Source organism: Papaver somniferum, chromosome 5 (assembly GCF_003573695.1).
Source record: "Papaver somniferum cultivar HN1 chromosome 5, ASM357369v1, whole genome shotgun sequence".
NCBI lineage: Eukaryota > Viridiplantae > Streptophyta > Magnoliopsida > Ranunculales > Papaveraceae > Papaver > Papaver somniferum.
This window is the reverse complement of record NC_039362.1, coordinates 144,376,854-144,398,789: the sequence shown is the minus strand read 5'-3', so window position 1 is coordinate 144,398,789 and position 21,936 is coordinate 144,376,854.

Here is a 21,936-nt window from a genome sequence, read left to right as displayed (position 1 = left end):
ACGCGATCAGCCGCTTGAGTAGTTTATCTCCTCAATATATTGATCATGTGCCTCTTAGTGTGTTGCAATTGTTTTCCCACAGTCTGAAAATCACTCCTTCACCTAGTCTCTCATTGGATTTGAAAGTGAACGAGGTCCCATGTTGTTATACTCATCAAAATACAATGTCTCTGTAAATGGTCGTGATGTACACCATCCTGCTTGATCGATATGATCTCCGAAGAATGAATCCATGTAGAAAGTTCTTGAATATTCCTTCCATGGCCGACAAAGAAATGTCTTGAATGAGCATTTCATATATTTCAAATCGGAACTCCCAATAAGTTTGTAGTTTTGAATCAAAAAACCGCCAGTGTTGTTTGGGTTTGTTCACCTTTGTGCGTTAAGCATGTTAAGTTGGTTCGTCTTAGGTATTCTAGCTATGGTCTCCGAGTTTTGAATGACCATGAACGCATCACCAAATATGATATCAACAGTTTTCATAATTGAACAGTCTCTGTAGAATTGACGCAATAAATGCATATAAAGTTTATCTTGGTAAGCGTCAAATTTGTAACGACTAAAGGCGGCTTTATCTGCTTCTTCTCGAATTGTTATTGCTTATATGTTTTTTTGGGACGATTGTGTTTCAGAAACAAATGTATTTCGCTATGAAAATATCACCTGAAACATCCGCAGTCTTCCAAAGATTAGTTCACACTTGGTACAATGACAAAGACCGGAGGCCATGACAACGGCCAGAGCTGTTGGCCTAGGCCGGTAGTCCGTGTTAGAATTCTAAATTCGCGGTCTACCACTTGTTAATAATATATTATAGAAGGTACAATGCGCTATATGTAGGAAGGCTAATTTACAAGAAGACGACCCGCTTACCGAACCATTCACACATGAGTTAGTTGGATTTGAGCAGATAGGTTATCGGCTGAATATCTATACCAAATAAGGTCTTTTCAACTGTTGATTTTGTGCACACTAGTAATAAAACGATTTCATTATATGCTTATATACATACGGTATCTAATATAAATAAAATTATTCTTTTTGATATTAATTTCATTTAAATTTTAAAAGGTAATGGATGAAAATATATCATATCTAACAATTACCTAAACTATAGGATTTTAAAATAATTAAGAGACACACTTATATTCACAATATATAAAATGGGTATGATGATGAAAAAAATAAAACACTAAGCGATCAGCATAGCTTCATGAGATCGTATAATCATCAATGAGGGTTAAGTTTGTAGGACTTCTAAAATATGTTGGTCATTCATTATGAGTATGTCTATAAACTTTCATGGCAAATGGTTGGATTTAAGTTTTGTGGTAGAAGCTAATCAGTTAGCGTTAATATATCTATATAGCTTCATGTGAAGTCATGATCATATGGCAATGAAACAAGTATTTCCAAAGAAAAAAATGTGTACAAAATTGATAGGGGTGGTTTGTTTAAGTTTAAATAGCGTCTATTATCTTAATCAAATCTTATTTTTCAGGTAATTATTATATATGATGTATATCCTATAAATTAAACTAAAACAAAAGAAAACTTATTTTATTTATTAAATAACCATCCTACTAAAACAACAAATGGGATTGTTTTGTTACCTTTTTAAGACAACCCACTTATGGAATCGTTCCCACATGAGTTACTTCGTTTTGACTAAGTATATTTGATTTGTTGTATTATGATCTTCCATCCCTGTTATATGATCATTGGTCAACTTACTTAGAAGTAAGTATTTTTAATTTGTTTTTCGTACGCTACTTGTTACATACGGAAGAGGCCCAAAATAGGAAATCTATTTATTTCCTTACAACTGAGATTTCATATTATAATCGTTGCATCCATGCCATCACCAACAGTCATCATATTTTTCTTCGTTTTCCTAATCACAACGTTCTCCTTATAAACACCTTTATGTGAATCATGTACCAGGTTTTACTATTATTCGGTGCATCATTGTCGGATTGTTGCACAAACTTTGATTTATTATTTCATTCTTTCACCACGTTGAATCAATTCACCGAGTTCACTTGCCTCATCAATTTTATCTAAGCAGGTTACATGGTCAGTGAGCATCATCGAGTAATGCGACATTCGACTGGATGTTTATTTTAAGAGTCTCAACTTAGTCATTCACTCAATCAGTAGAAGATTCCATTAACTCGATACAATTTCTCATCGATCCTATATCTTTTAAATCATTATAAAGATGAATAAAACCATTAACAACTTCCGTAATATTAGACATACGTGAAACCTGTTTTTCCAAGAAACTTTAAAGTAAATCAGAATTGCTGGATACACTTACTGCAACAAAAGAGAAAAGAACGTATAATATTTTTTAAGAAGAAGAAGAAAATTTTGTCATTTTAGTACCTTCTTATTGTTTCCTCACAAGTATGATCTTCAAGAACAAACAACACACAAAAATCAAATGATTCTCACACCTTGCGATCATCTCAAGTTTCCTATCTCCACGCATAAGTGAAACCAAAGTACAATTTTCAATAAAAAAGACTTTACTTTCAAGTGTACGCACACCAACAATGTAAGCATGTCACCATTACTAATAGATACTACAAAGTTATCGAGAGAAGAAAAAAAACAAATCTATGTGGATGCTTAAGTATCTAATATCGAACTCGAACTGTCAAGTTAATTTTAGGTATTCAGAAGTTGATTGCGTTCTATTTATAAGTTATTCAAGTCTTCAAATAAGACTATCCAACCTATGAGTTTTAAGATATCCCTGTTCAAGTTACTTATCCAACTCATAATTCTAAAATTTTCTATAGAGTTATGAGACAAGTTCGCACCTAGTACGATGACAAAGACCGGAGGACCATGACATCGTCTAGGGCCGTAGGCTTAGGCTGGTAGTCCGTGTTAGAATCCTAAACTGGCTTCCTATCCCTTGTCAATATGAATCTTACAAAAGGGTACATTGTGTTATGGGTTGAAAGGTTTACAAGAAGACGACCCACTTACCGAACCGTTCACACATGAGTTAGTTGGATTTGAGTAGACAAATTATCGATTAATTAAGTATGCCAGAGGGGGTCTCTTCAATTATTGAAGATATTCCTTAAAGAGTCTAATTTTGTGCACACTAGTAATAAAATGATTTAATTGGATGTTCATACATACGATATCTAATATTGTATCTAATATAAATACAAATAGTTTTTTTTTTCATATTAATTTTTTTATTTAAATCTTATAAAGGTAATAGATGAAATATATCATATCTAGCAATACCTAAACTATAGGATTTTATAAAAAATAATTAAGAGACATACTTATATTCACGATGTGTAAAATGGGTATGATCATGGAAAAAAAAACATCGAGCAATCAATATAGTTTCATTAGATCAAATAATCATCAATGATGGTTAAGTTCGTAGGGATTTTAAAATATGTTGATCCTCTATTAAGATTATCTGGCAAATGGTTGGATTAAAGTTTTGCGGAAGAAGCTAATAAGTTAGCTTTAATAGATTTATGTAACTTCACGTGAAATCATGATCACATGGAAAATGAAAGAAGTATTTTCAAAGAAAAGAAAAATGCGTGAAAAATTGATAGCGGTGTTTTATTTAAATTTAAAGTGCGTCAATTATATTATTAAAATCCTATTTTTGAGGTAATTATTAGATAGGACGTATATCCTATAACTCAAATTAAAACAAAAACAAAAATTATTTTATTTATTAAATAATTGTCCGATAATAACAACAAATGGGGTCGTTTTGTTATCTTTTTAAGATAACCCACTTGCAGAATCATTCCCACATGAGTTAGTTTGTTTTGAGTAAGTATATTTGATATGTTGTAATATGATCCTTCATCCTTGTTATATGATTATTGGGCAGCTTACCCAAAAGTAAATATATTTGATATGCTCTCCATGCACTACTCTGGATTTTATTTATGTATTCATCCATTTCCTTGATTTAAAGAAAAGTTTAGTATGTATTTATGAATAATGTTAATAATAAGAATTTTATATTAAACACATCTATTTTCATCATATTCTATTTTTAACATATTTTGGTTGTCGGAAGAGAGAAGATAAGGTGATGTGAAGTTAAAACGAGTTGATAACTGATGCAAATTCGTTCTCAAGAACAATTTAAACCATTACTATAAATTCATTTAAAAAGTAAATTCAATAATTATACACTTCCGAAAAATTTCGAGAGTTTCAAGTGGAAGTTGCAAAGGCAGACAATTGTGTTAAGATGGGAATGATAGACGAGCCGGGGGTAAGGAATATGATGTTCTAGAGAATATTTGGATTAGTTACGTTTTGCAAAATTGAATTTTATAAGAAAAATAAAGGCTTATGAAAATGATATTGAGAAACACAATTTTATTAGAATGCAAAACCTACTTTGAATTTATACTTTCAGGATATAATAAAAATCATATATTTTAACAGTTGCCACTAGATTTAATTTTATGCTAAAAGTAATAAAGAATCTAAAAATCATATAAGTCCAACGGTTGTAATTTTCTAGCTTATAAAGTTATCATGCGTAACTGTGCATGATAGCATTGTCCTTCTTCTAATAACTATCCATTGATAAATTTGAGTCACTTTGAGATTCTCCTGCATGTTAGAGCATTGCTCGGTCGAAATCACAAGTGTTGTTATCTCAAGCTTGTTGCCAAATTTAGTTGCCAAAAATATATCTTGATTTCTAGTCTACAATTAGTTAAGTCATAGTAATAAAAACCTTCTTATATTCTAGACTTAGATGGTTGTACCTGAATTCAGGAGGAGTACACATTTCTTGATAATATCATATCGTACCTGATTCGTACTATCATTTGAGATTGGAGTTATTCTAGCATATTCTTCTCCATTGAGTGAGACAAGGTTGGGGTAACATATGTTTACGTAATTCTAACGTCATAATCGTAGATCATATTGGGGATGACCTTTCATTGATATGGTCCGGGAAAAAATATCTGAGGGCATCGATTTTGGGTAATCTTATGATGTGTGTTGTGTGTAAAAAATGTTTAATCGTCTTGTTTAGTAGAGATTTGAAGCATGTTAGTGATTACCTGAATGCTATAGTGGTATCCACTGAGCCCCCTTTTTGGGATGATATGCTCACTCGCTCCCACTTCAGTTTTTCAGTTATATGAGAATTTGGTGCTCGAGAAGATAGACGTTTTCTTACCTTAAAGATTTAGATATTATGCGAAGAATTTGAATCATTGTAGGTTTGTACGTTATTGTAATCACAAATACATTCTTTTATTTTATTTATATAACTTGAGAGATTTTTATTAACAATTGTTCGAGTGCTGGGTCTAGTTTTGGGTTAATTTTGTATCAGATTTATGATTTAAAGTTTAAGTATACGGTTGAGATCCTAAGTAGCTTGGGGTGTTATTGTAACACTCTGATTTTCGGGACCGGATTCTGCCTGAATCCATTGCCCGAAAACCCCGAAGTGCTACTTCGATATCATAGCCGAAGCCCGGCTACTAAGCCCAAGATCATTAAGCAATTTATTTGGGCAAAATTATTTCTGTTCAAATTAAATTTTTTATTGCAGCAGAATACTTAGAAAATTATTTAGGAGAATCTAACCGTTGATTTAACCCAATTTTAAATCCACCGGAACAAAACACAATTTTGTTTTAAAATAAAAATACTACCACCGTTCAAGACTTCATTAATAAGTAACGATTTCAACACCAAATTGTAAAACTGAAAACTGACAAATGTAGACTCCTCGCATTTTACAGGCTTCGTACGATCTCCAAAATTTATGATAATTATATGGGTAAAATCTATACTGTAAATAATATTAAGTGTAAATTATTTAGGATTTTTAAATGAGTTGAGTATCCTATGACCACGATCAAACACGCAGTTGACCAGCATTGCAGAAAATCAAAACCATGACATTCTGTTTTATAAAAATTATATAAAATCATGCACAACTCAAAATTAAATGAGACTCATCATTTTAGAAATATAAATGATAGATGTTTGTTTTCTTAGTAGTCACTAAGGTCTAAAAATTAGTGGATCATAATTTTAAAATAGGTTCTTTAGGAGACAATTACAACTATCAAATATTTGCTGGATTTAACACGAGTACAAAGAATTATTTTAAAAAAATGTATGTCACTCAGAAAATTCTACAATTTTTACCAAATGTCCCTTAAGATGTTTTACATTTATTACAAAAAGAATCATATCAAAACCTATTGGGAATTTAAAATGATAAACAGACAACTTAACATCATACAATATTTTACAGCTTTAAATCTAAGACTAGTTACATCTTTGAACTAGAACTTTACGCATAAACAACAATTTTAAGGATCTAAAATTATTCTCTAGGCTCCACAATGATCAACTCCCTTGTCATGCATCAAATCTGGAATTTTAGTCATAATACGACGTGAGTTTTGACACTCAGTAGGCAAAGAAGCAACAAAACATTTTTCAACTATTTTAATAAAACAATCATGATTTTAACCACTCATGCATATCTCAAATCATGTCCATATTGCAACAACAATATAATCAAAACCAATTTCAACAGCTCGCCCCAGGGAGCCAATATCAATACAAAGAATCAAACAATCAACTGCTCGCCCCAGGGAGCCAATATCAACAAAATAATCAAATAAATTAACCGCTCGCCCCAGGGAGCCCCACGTGGGTTTAGGGAAACAAAACCGTTCTCAAAGATATCTCGTATCCCGTCAAAATATGTTAAAGATAATCATGTTCACAATAGCAATCACACCAAAATCATGAATCGGTAATTTTTAAAGCATTTAATCAAAAAGTTTTAAGAGTTGGTGTTGCGCCTACCTCAAATCGTAATCCAAAGCAATAATAATTAGCTAATTGAAGGAACGGAATTCCAAAAACATCAGCGTCTTCAAACCTACACCGTCTATCGGTAATGCTAATAGCGTTTTGGTACTGTGTTTTCTTTTCTTTTTGCCGCAATATCCACCTCTATCCTAAGCAAGTCGAAAAACACCTTATATATGAGCTGTGACCAATATCCACCTCTCGGATCGAAAGGGAAATCGCTAGGCTTATTGGTATTTGTTAATGGGTGAAAACCGTTTCTGCCTATTTTGGTAATTTTGTGTGTGTGGAAGAGAAACTAGTTTAAACCCTAAACAATGTACTGTACGGGAGTACTTTTGATTCGAGAGATCAATATGTACAATCCTGGCCTAAACCAAGAAATGGCCGCTTCGGGCTTGCTTAGGGTTGGTCTTAGGGAGGAAAGCGAAGAAAATGTTGAGACCAGAATAGTTGATTCCGGAAGTGTGGGTGTTTCGGGACTTGTATCAGAAAGTTGAACTGACTAGCTGAATGAAAAGCTATCAGATGATTTCTGGATGTTGTACTGTTCCTCTGACCAAAACTTGTTGTTTGGTGGAAATAGGTGAGACCTATTTATACAAGTCGCAACAAAACGTACTCTGGTGTCGTAGGAAGTGGAAATTATTGAGTAGTGGAAGAAGGGAGTAACGGGTAACGCCTGGAATTTATGTTTCCATAATGAAGGATACGTTTACACCATTAATTCTTGCCATTACTAACCGCCCCTCTTTATGACACTTTCCTGTAACGGGCGTATTGCACGCCGCATGTTGTAAACCGTCAGACCAATACCCTGATGAGTATCCCCCAGTTTGTGACATGTTTTGATGTCTCGAGTGTTTTCGTGGAAAACATGTAGCACTTTGCTACGTGTGGCAAGTTAAAATTGAGAGGCTTGCCGTAGGTAAATAGCATGTGATGCTATTAGGCTCGTCTTGGCTGGTTGCCTAAAACTTTCCACGAGCTTGCCGGCTCGGTGGCAAACTTCGATGGCCGAGATCGCATCTTATGAATAAGGGTAGTCGTTGATTGTGGCTACCTTGTGTTGGCGCCTGAAAATGGCGCAGTGGCGTTTTGGTGTACGCCAGTGGCATTGCGGCATGGTCGTGCATGCCAGTGGCACGGTGGTGCAAGTGGCGCTCGTAGCCATGGCCACTGGATTTAGGTGGCCGGTCGCCTAAAAGTTACCACAAGTCTATCAGTTCGGTGGCAAACTTGGATGGCTGAGATTGCATCTAAGGAGGAAGGGTAGCCGTCGATTATAGCTACCTTCTGTTGGCGCCTAATAATGGCGCAATGGCATTTTTAAGGCATGCCAGCGGCATTGCAGCATGGAAGGCATGGCTCGTGCAAGTGGTGCCTGGCGTAGCCATGACCGCTGGATTTAGGAGGTTGGTCGCCTAAAAGTTTCCACAAGTCTATCAGTTCGGTAGCGAACTTGGATGGCCGAGATGCATCTCAGGAGGAAGGATAGTCGTCGATCGCGCCTACCTTATGTAGGCAGTGGCGCCTTTAACGCGCAGTGGCGATGTTGCGACATGGCTCGCACGGCTTGTGCATTCCATTGGCACGGTTGTGTAAGTGGCACAGCCGCGCCTATGGCGTGGCGGCATGACCAAAGTTGGGATTTAGTGTCGTGACCAAATTAGGGTTTGTCACTATGGACGAAATTAGGTTTTAGCGTCGTGGACAAATTGGGATTTTGGTGTCGTGGCCAAAGTTTTGGCGGCATGGCTGGCATGGCTTGTGCATGCTAGTGGCGCAGTGGTGCAAGTGGCACCTGGCGTAGCCATGGCCGCTTAATTTAGGCGGTTGGTTCCCTAAAATTTGCCACAAGTCTATCAGTTTTGTGGCAAACTTGGATGGATGAGATTGCATCTCAGGAGGAAGGATAGCTGTCGATTATGGCTACATTCTGTAGGCAGTGGCGCCTTTAATGCGTGTCAGTGGCATTGCGGCATGGCTGGCACGGTTCGTGCATGCCATTGTCACGGTGGCGCCTGGCCTAGCCATGACCACTGAAATTTTGGCACGTTGGTGTGGAAATATTTCCTAAATTAAGGTTTGGCTTGTCGAAAGCCTAATTAGTATAAATGGCATGTCGCATGTGGTGAGTGGCCATGTTTGGCACGTTTGGCATGTGTGCATGGTATGTACGTTTGGCATGCGCGTTTGGCATGTTGGCGCGTTTTTGGGAAGCCAATTGGCTTTGCGTCCATCTGGCGCAGTTTCTTTCTTTTCAATACTGTGGCGAGTTTAAAACAACCTGATTGGTTAATGTAAGAGGGCCGACCAGGCATGGGCGTGGCTACACTTATGTGTGAGTGTGACGGGTTTAGAGCGACCTGATTGGTCGATGGGAAGTGGGACCGGCAATCTAGGGCGTGGACACACTTCCAGTGCGCTGTGGCGGATTTGAAGCGACCTGATTGGTCGATGGGAAGTGGGGCAGGCAAGCTAGGGCGTGGCGACACTTCCAGTGCGTTGTTGCGGATTTAAAGCGACCTGATTGGTCGATGGGAAGTGGGGCCGGCAAGCTAAGGGGTGGCCATACTTCCAGTGCGCTGGATTTAATCGCCTAGTTTGGCTAAGCATAGTTTTTCGACCAACGGGGTCTAGTGTATTGCGCGGGGCGCGAAACCCCGATTTTGCAAATTAGTCGGTTTTATGATTATTTTTTTAGTTATCACAATAATTGGCTGGATTTTGTATGCTGCCACAAAAATCCTTATCTACAGAATGCAGTGTGCTTTCAGTCTGAGCATTTCGTGCGATGGCCTTAACTTCGGTACTTGGAGGTTCATGCTACTCCGCTGCGAGTGAACATAAATCTGTCATGCCATACCGATATTAAGGGTTCTTCCGGGGAACATAGCACAGGAAAGTACTCAATGAGTCTTGTATTGGTGAAGTGCCGAAATTTACCGAGTGTTTGGGATGATTGTTATGTTTGCCAGTCTGGATAATATTTCATGTAAATATATTGAATGGCTCAATAAATATGCTGGTGGAGAGGTTAGCACTCACGACACCGTTTCCTTGCAGAGTGTCGTCACATCAGATGCAAGGTTTTACGATTTTAACCCTAAGCTAAAAACCACCATCAATAGTATTGTTATTCATTGCATATCTTTTGAACTACCAATATGTGTGATTAGTATAACCACTCATGAGTTATTTATGTTCTTAGTAAAATCCTCACATACCTATCAATTATGACTTAAGTACCTAAACTCTTCATAAGGCCTGGCTTTTGTATTGGTAGGACTTTTATTAGTGAAACCGATCTTAAGTAATCACCTGAGATGGTATGATCGATTTAGTGTAATTGGTATGACCAATTCTAGGCAAAGGGGAACCGATCCTAGTAAGAGGTGAAACCGATCACAAGAGGGGAATCGATCCATGTAAGAGGTGAAACACGTTTCTATATATTGGGAACCGATCCTATGAACATGTGCAACACGTTTTTAGACATTGGGAACCGATCCTATGGACATGTCAACAAATACAAGTTAGATGCCATATATATGTGGTAACCGATCCTAGTACCTAGTCAACCAATTTTTTGGAAAGCTAGTGTGACTAAATCCAGTACTCACATGGAGGTAGAACCGAAACTTGTCTTTGGTAGAACTGTGAAACCCATGAGTGGTGATTAAGTGTTCTTGATCAATTACATAGTTCTTGAAAGTCAGATTAACCAATTCTAAACTTTTTTGGAAGTGTGGTGTTATAACCTTACTACAACTTAACATGAAATGGACTGATATAATCTCAAACCTTACGATATGAGCCTTCTAGTTATGAAGAAACTAGACAAAATTGGAGAACAACAATACTCATATTTCATTCATTAAACATAGCCTCACACAATACCTGTTCTAACACATTTAAGGCAGGAGAAAACTAGGTCAAGATAAGGACCATTTCCTGCACTACACGTGTAGATGATGAGTGCTAAAAAGTGCATATTTCTATATATTTTTCTTGGCATTTAACTCATCTTTTGTGCATTAATTCTACATTTTATCCCATATTCTGTATTTTCATTGTTTTCAAGAATAAATATTTTTATTAATTAATTTTGCATTTTTAGGTAATAAATAAAGTTTGGATGAATAGCGGAGCGAAAAGAGCAGAAAAGTAGTGAAAAGCCGGGAGGAATTACACAAGGAAGCCGCGAAGAATGTTGTGCACAAGACCAAAAGGCTAGAAGTGGGCTTGAAGAGGAAGAATTGTTCTTAAACAAGATATGGGCTTGGAATACCCAAGGCCCAAAACCCTCACCCAAACCCGTTACCAATATCCATACCCGCATTCATCTTCAGCCGTCAGATTGGATCATCTCAGCATCCTACGGTCGCTTCATCGTCGTGCATCGAAGTCTGAAGCTCCTGTCAAACACTACAACACCTAACTCCATCTTGGACCGTCAGGTTTGATGTATTCCATATCCAACGGTCGCTCCACATCCATTTACATCACATCGTTGGATCTTTCCCTCATCCTATCATCCTACGGATTCCCCTCACAAAACATGGAGATTTGATGGGTCTGCTCAACACCCAAACAACCAAATACCATATACCCAAAACAAACACACCCTAGCCAAAACCCATCGAGCCATCTCCTTCTTCCCCTCTTCTGCAACAGAGACGCTGTCTCCATCACCACCACCATAACCCACAAATCACTCAACTACCACCACTCGAGCCATCATCACTTCTAACAACCAAGACCTACCTTTCTAGCCACTTATAACATCACCTCCTAATCGTTTCATCTCACAGGAACCCTAGGTTAGGAGTTGATGAAATAGGTGAGGTTAGAGGATAAATCAAAGGCATGGGTAGCATCAGCAGACGACAAGGAAGCATGGGTGAGAGCTATCAATCGTTTTCAGAGATTAGGTAAGGATTTTTTGTAAAACCCTAATTTAATAAATTGGGGATTTTTGGGGAAAGTTAGTGTACGTCTAATTAGGGGCATGGGTGAAAGTTCTCGAGTAGTTTTCAATGTATTAGGTGATTTAATCTCACTTTTTGTCAGAACCCTAGTTCACTGTTTTGGGGATTTTAGGTTAAAAATTATTGTTTGTATAAATAGATGTGTGGGTGTGTAATAGAATCATCCTGGGCTAGCCAGTGAACAACATGCTTTGAGTTATAAATTTTACTTCTTAAAAATTGCAATATTAATTTGATACTTGATATATTTTCACCTTGACTGTGTATGCTATTATGATGATATTTTTGAGTATGTCTACACCTGTGAAGATGATGATAATGGCCATGTATATGTTCTAGTTTCATCTGCTAGGGATTTGAGGAAGCCCTAACTTACTGTTATGTATTACACTATGATTATGTTGTTCTTGATTGATAAACAAGTTTAGGAAAGAATCAAAGTTAGTAAATCATCATTCTACTCTCACATTGTATGTTATGAATACATGGTATGTTATGAATACATTGTAGTTAGACTTATAGCATGTTGATAAAACTACAACTCATGTTCAACCAGACCACTCTTAATCCTTAGACTAGTTGTGTCTTAACCAAGACAATTAGTGCTTTGGAGTCATACTTTAGTTGATTTGATCTTTCTATAGGAGAAACTCCTTAGATGTAGAGAACCAAGAATGGAATCTTAATCCTTGCATCTTATAAGGCAAGAATAGCATAATCTAGTGAATACATGGTGTAAGTTAGAGGTGGACTTAATAACCCTAGTAACTCAATCCTTTTTATAAACTTTTGTCACTAGCTCCTTTGAATTCAGTTAACTTTTGAAACTTAGAGAACTTTAGCAAATCCTCCAAGTCCCTGTGGACAAAACCCTTATTTACTTTTTTTTTGCTTCAACTTCCCTGTGCACTTGCAGGCTATTTTAGGTACTTCTTTTCCTTTCTACCAGTAGACATCCTACTGATTAAAAAAAATTACTAACTACCAATAGCTAACTGCTCAGGGCCAACTAGCTTATTACAAGTAAGGGCACTTTATACAATAACTCTCAGGTACATGACATGTGGAAAATCAGTTTCAAGATTGTAAGTATGAAAGAGGACTTACAAATTTAAGATGTCGACATACTTTGAACATGTGCAGTTACGCTTATGTTTTATTGTTCAAAGATATTCCTTAATAGCTAAAGGAAAATCCCGGATCGAAAAACAAATTGAGAATCTTTTAATTAAGGTTTTTAATTTTATTTTTGGAAAATGAAAATTAGTAATGTGCATTTACTAGTTGGAGATTTCTAAGAGATTTTCGGTCAATGTTTGGACAAAGCATTTCCAGGAATTATGGAAACCGAATTTGGAATATATTGCATATCTTGAGAATATTTTCGGTTTTGGAAATTCCTTGGTGTCCAAACTTCTTTGGTCTATAAATATCAAAGTTTGCATTTCGAGCAAACTAATCCTCAGAGCCAACAAAACCACTTCGTTGTGTTGTTACTGGTGGAGCCACCTATTCGGAGAGGAAAATAACCTAATTAGGCGAAATCTCTTACGGCCGCTCAGTTTAAAGACTTCTTTGAGATTGAGAAGATCTATTATTACCGTTGGTGGAAATTAGATAATTACGGTTTATTATTAGTTTTCGATTGATTTTATTGACTAACGGTTGTTGAACTTTAATTGCGCCTAGTTTGTTTATGCTTGAGAATCTTCTCTTCTGATATAAGATTCACTAAAACTAGATCGAAGTTTCGACGGGGATCTTTAAACTGTTTTTAGATCTAAAGACGTCTTGTGATAATCCATTGTTAACAGACTCCGTTCTGTGCGTGATTGATCACAAGAGATTCAAGTTGATTGTGTGCAGGTGTTTATTGAAGATCTAAGAAGATTTGAAGACAAATAAGACTTTGAAGATTTCTGATTTGGGTTCATATTCTTTGGTGTTCACAATACTTGTTTTGGTTAAAGAGGATCCAACTATAATCGGTTTATCCTTGTGCTAGATTGGATTGATTAGTTGAGTAGATCGGCATCAATACAATTCTTTGTGATTCAAAATATTGATTGCAATATCTTGACAATTACTTTGGTAGTTGTTATTAGATATATCTAAGGACCTGACAAAGAAGTTTATTGGGATAAACAGAAGAGCCTTTTGTCGAACTCACATCACTTGGTTGAAAAGATTTTCTACCAAACATATTTTTTGTTCCTTTACTGTTTGGAATACGAACCAAAGAAATTGTTCCAAGTACGTGACTTATTACAAGTTGGAGGCGTGGGAATACAGACGGAACTAGGTGAACTATATATTTAGTTGCTTGGTCTCAACTATATGAAGTTGGTTTGATTTTGTATAACGGCTTAATCCTGAGAGTATTCAATTCCGGACAAGGTCCCGCGATTTTTATGCATTTGCGGTTTCCTCGTTAACAAAATCTTGTTGTGTTTTTTACTTTTCTATTTCCGCAATTATAATTGTTTTATTATAATTATAAGTAAAATACACAAACGTTAATTCCTATTTACTTGATAATAATACTATTGTGTTTGGTTAAGTATGTACCCTTTATCAAGTAAACATACTTCGTTGTTGTATTGTCTCGATCTCGTATCCATAGACGATCACACGAAGTGTGAACCGATTAGTTGTATTGTCTCGACTCAGTCCATAGAAAATCACTTTCGGAGAAAGGACTTATAGGTGGAAAAGTTTTAGATTGGGATATATTTGGGTACCCTCGTCTTTTCACTATTCTAGAGAGGAGAGTAACCTAATTAGGAAAAATCTCTTACATCAGCTCTTTAAAGACTTATTTGGGATCAAGAAGCTTCTAGTAGTATTATTTGTGGGAAACTAGAATCCTATTGTTATTTTAGTTTTTGATTATTGATTTGATTGACTAAAGGTAGTTGAACCTTGACAATCACTAGTTTGTTTATTCCGTGATTCGTATCTTATGATATAAGGTCACTCGAACTAGATCAAGGATCAACAAAGTCCATATATTTTTTTAGATCTGAGGATAAACTTGTGATCATCCATTATTAACAGACCCATTTTGTGCATGATTGATCATAAGGGAATCAAGTTATCTGTGCAGGTACATTGAAGAATAAAGATTTTGAGACAAGAATATTTTTATTGGCTTCTGATCTTTGTGATATATTTCATGCAAAACTTGATTGGTTGAATCCGACTTAACTTGTTTATTTTGATAGACATCTTATCGCTAGTCGTAGAGATCAACGATCTATCGTTTGGCGGTTCTCTTCAGGATCCGAATTTGATAGATTGTAAACTAAGATTTGACCGTGTCGATAATTTATATATTATTTGATCTGAACCGATATAAAGGAGTTTATTAGTTTAAACGGAAGAGCTTTGTCTAACTCAACAATGTCTCTGATTCAGTTCTTGAGATTGAAAGAGCGGTTACCGAATAAGATGAGTCCTTTACTATTTCGGAATGCGATCCAAAGAAGTTGATTGCAAGAGGTCTTCACAGCGGGTGAAGCAACTTAAGATAATGGAATTTATCTTAGGATTCATGTGATTTGACCGAATTGGTAGTAGGCATAGGGATACTGAAGGTACTAGGTAACTTGGAGTTAGTTTACTTGGTATCAACTATAAGAAGTTGGTAGTTGTCTTGGTATAACAACTTAATTCTGAGAGTATTCAAAATTAGACCAGGTCCCCAGGTTTTTCTGCATTTGCCGTTTCCTTGTTGTGTGCTTTATTTTAATTTGCGCATTATAATTATTGTTTAGTTATAATAAAGTAATTGCGTTATACATTAATCAAACACTTGGTTTGATACCATAGTTTGTTCGGTCCAAACTGATACCTAGTGAACATCTTCTTGAAAGTCTCTGTCTATGTTAGATCACACAAGCTGTGTTTCATATATGTTGATATGTTGATATTGTGAAAATATTGTGGTGTACTTGGTACCCTCGTCATTTCAACTCCTTATAACTTGCAATCTTATTTGCATAGTGATCGCTGTCGTATGCGTCAAAAATAAATTACACTTTCTCACTACTCAAAATATATAATATAGCAAGGGTAAGAAAGGATCGTTCCCACAGAGAGGACTAAGGTTGTCAAATTGTTTCGGTTTCCTATAAATACCAGGGGAGGGTGTTTATGATTTTTATATACTAAAATAAAATAAAAACAAAACAAAGAAATAAACAAGCAAATCAAATAGAGCAGATATTGGTTAAGGATTCATCTTCATTCACAAACATGCTTTTTAACAATAACTAGAATTGATATTTAATCTCTCTTTTATCAAAAGCCCTAGGATACCTTAATCACAAGTATATCTCACAAATCTCTTATTTTCATCAACAAACACATTAAAAGATGGGAGTATGAATTATACCTTAGAGAACAACTTAACGTGTAAAATCACTAATCAAGTTTAATTCCCTAGATGCATTAAGTTCTATGAAATCAGGTCAATCAAAGCAATCGAACGTGTAAAAGCACTAATCCGATTTAACAAAGGTTATGACTCACTTGTGACTACTAGGATGTATCACTACAAGCAACAATCACAATTATGCTACTTGCAATCAGAAATTTATCACTTTTCCGTATAATAAACTCTAATCTAGCAAAAGAGATGAAAGTAAACCCAATCGATTCGCGACTCGACTAAACAAGCTTTCAAATCATATAATAATATCATCAATGAATCGTAAACGATAATATGGAGACAAAACTAATTTATTGAACACAACCCATGTTTGAAAATCCAACTTATTCTTTAACCAAAATAAAATTAAGTACTCATGGCATAGGAGTTCATCACAAGAATAAAGAGAAAACTCATGTTTCTAAACCATAGAAAACAAAAGTAGCAGAAGAGGATTTAGAGAGATAGCCTATTTATAGACCTCTCTTGAAATAGAAAACCAAAAGCCCATCTTTACTTGGGTCAAACCCACTAAAATTCGCAGGTCAAACTTGGTCAACCCCGGTCAAAGCAGAAGTTCAAGCTTTGGTCAGGGTCAAACTCCAGTTCTGCACTTCCTTTGTAGCTTCTAAACCCTGCATCCAAGACGCACAATAGCAGCTCCATTGCCTGCAATTCCATAAGCTCAAACCCCATCTGTTACTGCATATACCTGCACCAGTTACTCGCTTCACAGCTCCACGGGACTCCCATCTTTTCCATTATCAAAACCATGGCAGCACTCTTCTCAACAGCGCCAGCAACAGCAGCAACACACCTCCAGCTTCAGATTCGACTCGAACCAACTTCCTTTGTGCGCCGCATATTACCAGTTCCAGCTTCATCTAGAGCGATCCAACTTCTGCACACTCAATATCTTCCCTGTACAGTAAACACAACTCAGCTTTACATGGCAACAGCTCCCTGCAACATTCAACAGCTCAACCAGCAACTCTGCACCTTCCGCATATTCAACTCTTCTTTCCTGCAACACAATCCTTGACACTCTGCCTAGTCATTGCTCCACCGACTAACAGCTGCACTTGCAACTGCAGTATTTCTCTAGCTCCATCTAATCTGCAGCTGCACAACTGCATTTGCACTTCTGTTTCATTCTCATTAACTGCAATAGCAACAACATAACCTGTCATAGCATCACAGCCCATCTGATGAATAAAAAACCACCATCTCCTTGTAACTCCATCTGCAATTCAATTCCAGCACCAGCAACTGCCTTCTGACATTCCCAACTTCTCCCTGCATACTTAATTCCGGCAACAACCCATTCATTCATAGACACCAAGCATTATCAGTTACTCGTATCACTACTTCTCTGTAAAGCCAACATAGCAGCAAGCACATAATCTCAAATCCGAGCCACAAACCAACTGCAACCATCCAATTTCAGTTCAACCTCCACTGCACAACAGCACCAGCACCTGCAATGCAACATCTCCATCACACATACTAACACAGCCATTGTGACCATGACAGTAATACCCTTTCTGTTTCTTCCCTTGCAACAGCTCCAGCCCTGCACATTCATATAAACATTCTTCACTGAAATTATTCATTGCAGCAATCATTCTCTGCACATTCAACACCAGGCACAACCCATTTCACCATAAGTAGCCACCAGTCATCACCTGCATTCTCATGTATTGCATCATCTGTAACTGCAATGTCAGTTCACACTTGATTGCAGTCTACATCAGCTAGCTAAGCATTCATCTACCCACCATGCTGCACAGTTCAACCACCAGAGACAACCTGTAATTCATCTCAAAACCCATTGTTCTTCTTCATCTTCTGAATCAATAACAGACTCTAATTTTCTTCTTTCACAATCTACGACAGCAGTCACTGTTTTCATCTCTTTCTCGCGGAATCAATTCAAACCCATTCCTTCTAATTGCCATCATCTTCATCAGATCCCCTTTCTGTTCTTCAAGAATACCACTACACAGAGAACCCATATTTTCAATTTCTTCTCTCCTAACACCAATACTGGCAGCAACTTCTTGTTCTTCTCAACTTCAGAAATCCATTAAAACCAATTCAATCAGATCCCGTTAATCGACCCACCACAAACTGCTAATTATCGAACATCTCAGATCCACCATATTCAACCATCAAACCCTTGAATCTCAGAACCCTAACTTCATCTCAATTCAACAGAAATTACATAACATCTTCACTGATTTCCCATCTCAATATCTCTCCGCTCTAACTCAATCCACAATCGATAACATCTTCTGATTCTTCTTGGAAGCATCAAATAACAACGACCACCAACAAACTGCTCATCACTCGCTTCTGAAATTCCCTGGCCGCCATGCCTTCTTAGTTTCATGTACAGAAGCAGCAACGATTTTCTTACCATCTCCGTATTCTTCTCTTCAATTTCGATTTCAAAACCCTTGAATCTCCTCAATTGAACAATCACAGAGACCCATCTCTTCATCAGCTTCAATTCTTCTCTGCCTCAATTTCGGTTCAGCACCAGCTTTATCTTCCCAATTTCAGATGGAAATTGGCTCAGACCTGCACCTCCCTTTCCTCTCTCTCAAATTCATTTCAGGTGAACAAATGATAAGAGAGACTCTGAATTTTAGGTCGTGTAGAATGTGGATATAACCACTCTGGTAGAGTGGATAAGGGCCAACCAACCCATACAAGTCTTGTCGGTTTTAGATAACCGACGACTCAATTCTTCGACTCAGCTGTCAGTTATGCAAAACTGACAGTTCATTCTTCACCTCCTCCTTGCGAGACCTAGCCACCTCCAAATATATTTCGCCCGTCAATTGATCTTTTTACCCTATACGCTCCAAATGAATGACTTTTCTCCTCTCGAATTCTTCCACCAACAACAACCATTCTTTTACTTCTCAAATCCACTTCTTCTCTTCAATTTCTTTTCATCACTAAAGTTGTCATGCTTTTCAGACAATATTTGCATCACTAAAGACGACATGCTTTTCAGATAGAGATGAAGAAATAAAAGCAAATAATGAAAAATAATCCGCCTCTAACACTTTTGCCCTTTTAAGTAACATTTATTCTTCTTTGTTCCAAATGACTCCAAAGTACCTGAAATTCAAAAGCAAACATAAGATACATATTTTACAAGAAAACTCACAAAGAAAGTATAAATACTAGATATAAAGTTAGGTGTTTTAAACACCTATCAAATTCCCCCACACTTAGACTTTGCTAGTCCTCGATCAAATTAAACAAAAGAATTCTAAAACATACATACAACTCCGTCTCGTCGAGCCTACGGTCACTTTTAGCATAAATAACAAGCCTTTGAACCCCTAGGTGTCCCTAGTGGACGAGTTATAGTCTCATGAAGGTTTACAAGAGGTTTGCCTACAAAACTTATTTTTCAAACTCCATCTACCTGTGAAAAATCCATGAATGAATCCAAAATGGTTGCAAAAGGAGGTACCTTGTTATGAATCCAAATTAATATATATAAATTAGGCTCTGTTAAGAAAATTGAACAATCCACAATCTTGGAAACTAACAAACTACAATCACAAATGAATAGATAAAGAAGATGGAAATAGATATAGATGGTTGCGATGTTTACTAAAGTGATCGATGTTTCCCATATTTGTCTGAAGGTCGCTGCCAATGATGAACCTATGAATCCTATTGGATTGAGCTACTGGTCTGAATTCTAATATCAACATACTGGCATATACAAGGGAACCAGCAGTCAATGAACTTAAATCTAGATCGACTCAATGGCATATACAAGGGAACCAGGAGTCGATTTTATTGCACCATAACAAAAAATTTTTTTTGACATCATGATTGGATCTTGTGGATACAAGCGCATGTTTCTTGTCAGCAGATTACATGATAGTTCCCTTGGATCCTGCACTCCACGCTTGCTTAGGCGACGGAGACAGGGAGAACACACACATATTGTTATCCAAGTGTCAATCTTATTCCGTTTGGTCAATTGGTCGGTCTTTTTTTTCTCCTCTTTTTTGTAGTAACTCAATCACACTATTTCATCCTAACAGCAATAACAAGTCGATGTTAGTGACCCACCAAATCACATAGATATAATATAAAGGTTGCAAAAGTAAAAACAAAAAGTGATATGGTGATATTCCGAGCTATGGTAACAACTTCCATATCATTTCTAACACTTGAATAATTTTGTCCCTTGTAGTTAATGTGTTCCTCAACTCCCGCAACCAAAACGGTTTCATCCACATAGATTGGTAGTGTCATCCTAAAGGCACATATTTCTATGTTTTGGAGTATCATTTTTTTTTTCATATTTCAGTTTTCTATTTTTTATTTATTTATTTATTTACTAAAAAGCATCAAACTCTAAAAACATATAAATGTTCCCCCACATTTAAACTTTACATTGTCCTCAATGTAAATTAACTCATTCAAAGTGAAGTTCAAGGTGGGAAATTACGCAAATATTATGCAAAAACAAAGATAAAAATACTTAAAAAAAAGTTAAAGGTAAAGATACAAAACCAGTGGGTTGCCTCCCACTTAGCGCTTGGTTTAAAGTCGTCAGCCCGACTTGCAAGACCGATTCCCCATACACCAATAACCTGAAAAGTTGAGGATCCTTCCATAGAACCTGTTTTGCAAACACTAACTTCACACACATATTAGTAATATAAAACAGAAACGAAGCTATTAACCGATAAAAGTTTCCCCCACACTTATTCTTGTCCACACTTGGAAGTGGATATAAAATATAGAATTCGGGAACTTTCATGGTTTCTTGTTCACAAACCTACATAGCATGAGAATCAAATGTTTCCAATGGCGGATATCGAGAAACAAAGTCATTCAACAATGTTTTCGAAGCACATACATTTAAACCAATAAGAGATAAAGGAGAAGAAACAATATGCAAAGGGTTATACAAACCTTGCACAATCTCTTGTATCACGGAATCCTCTTCATCCTTGAAAAACTTAAGTGAGTTATTCACCTCTTTTATATCATGGTCCTCTATCAAACCTTGCAACCATTCTTCGTCCATTTCTGCCTTAACCAAAGTCTCGACATAAATATCATCATTACAATCCTTTGCAAGCTCAATTGGGTCTTCCACAATATTGGTCATATCGGTTTCATTCTCAACACACTCTTCTTTGTTGTAAGGCACATATGCTACTGCGGATTCAAGTCTCTCCATAAGGAACTTTTTAAGAACACGCATTGCATCATCCTCAAGCTCTACCTTTTGAATAGGTTCTTGATCATTATTAAGATCAATGCTTGAGTAAGGTGCACTAGTGTTATCATATTCCTTTTCATCTTCACCTTGATCGCAAAAAGACTCCATTGTGCACTCCTCGGGGATGTTACTATAAATTGGTTCAAGCGTTGTACTTTCATAGTCATCGTCACTATCATAGTTGACATAAGATTGGATACCACTTCCCAAAGATTGGTCTTTCACAGAATTTTGCATGTCCTCTTTGTATTCTTCAATGCCTTGTCTTAAAATGGAAACACCTTTTTGAAGCTCTTGGAGTGATCCATCCAAATTTTGAAAATAGTGTTCCATTTGTTGGTAAAGGTCGTTCGACAAGGAAAAATTAG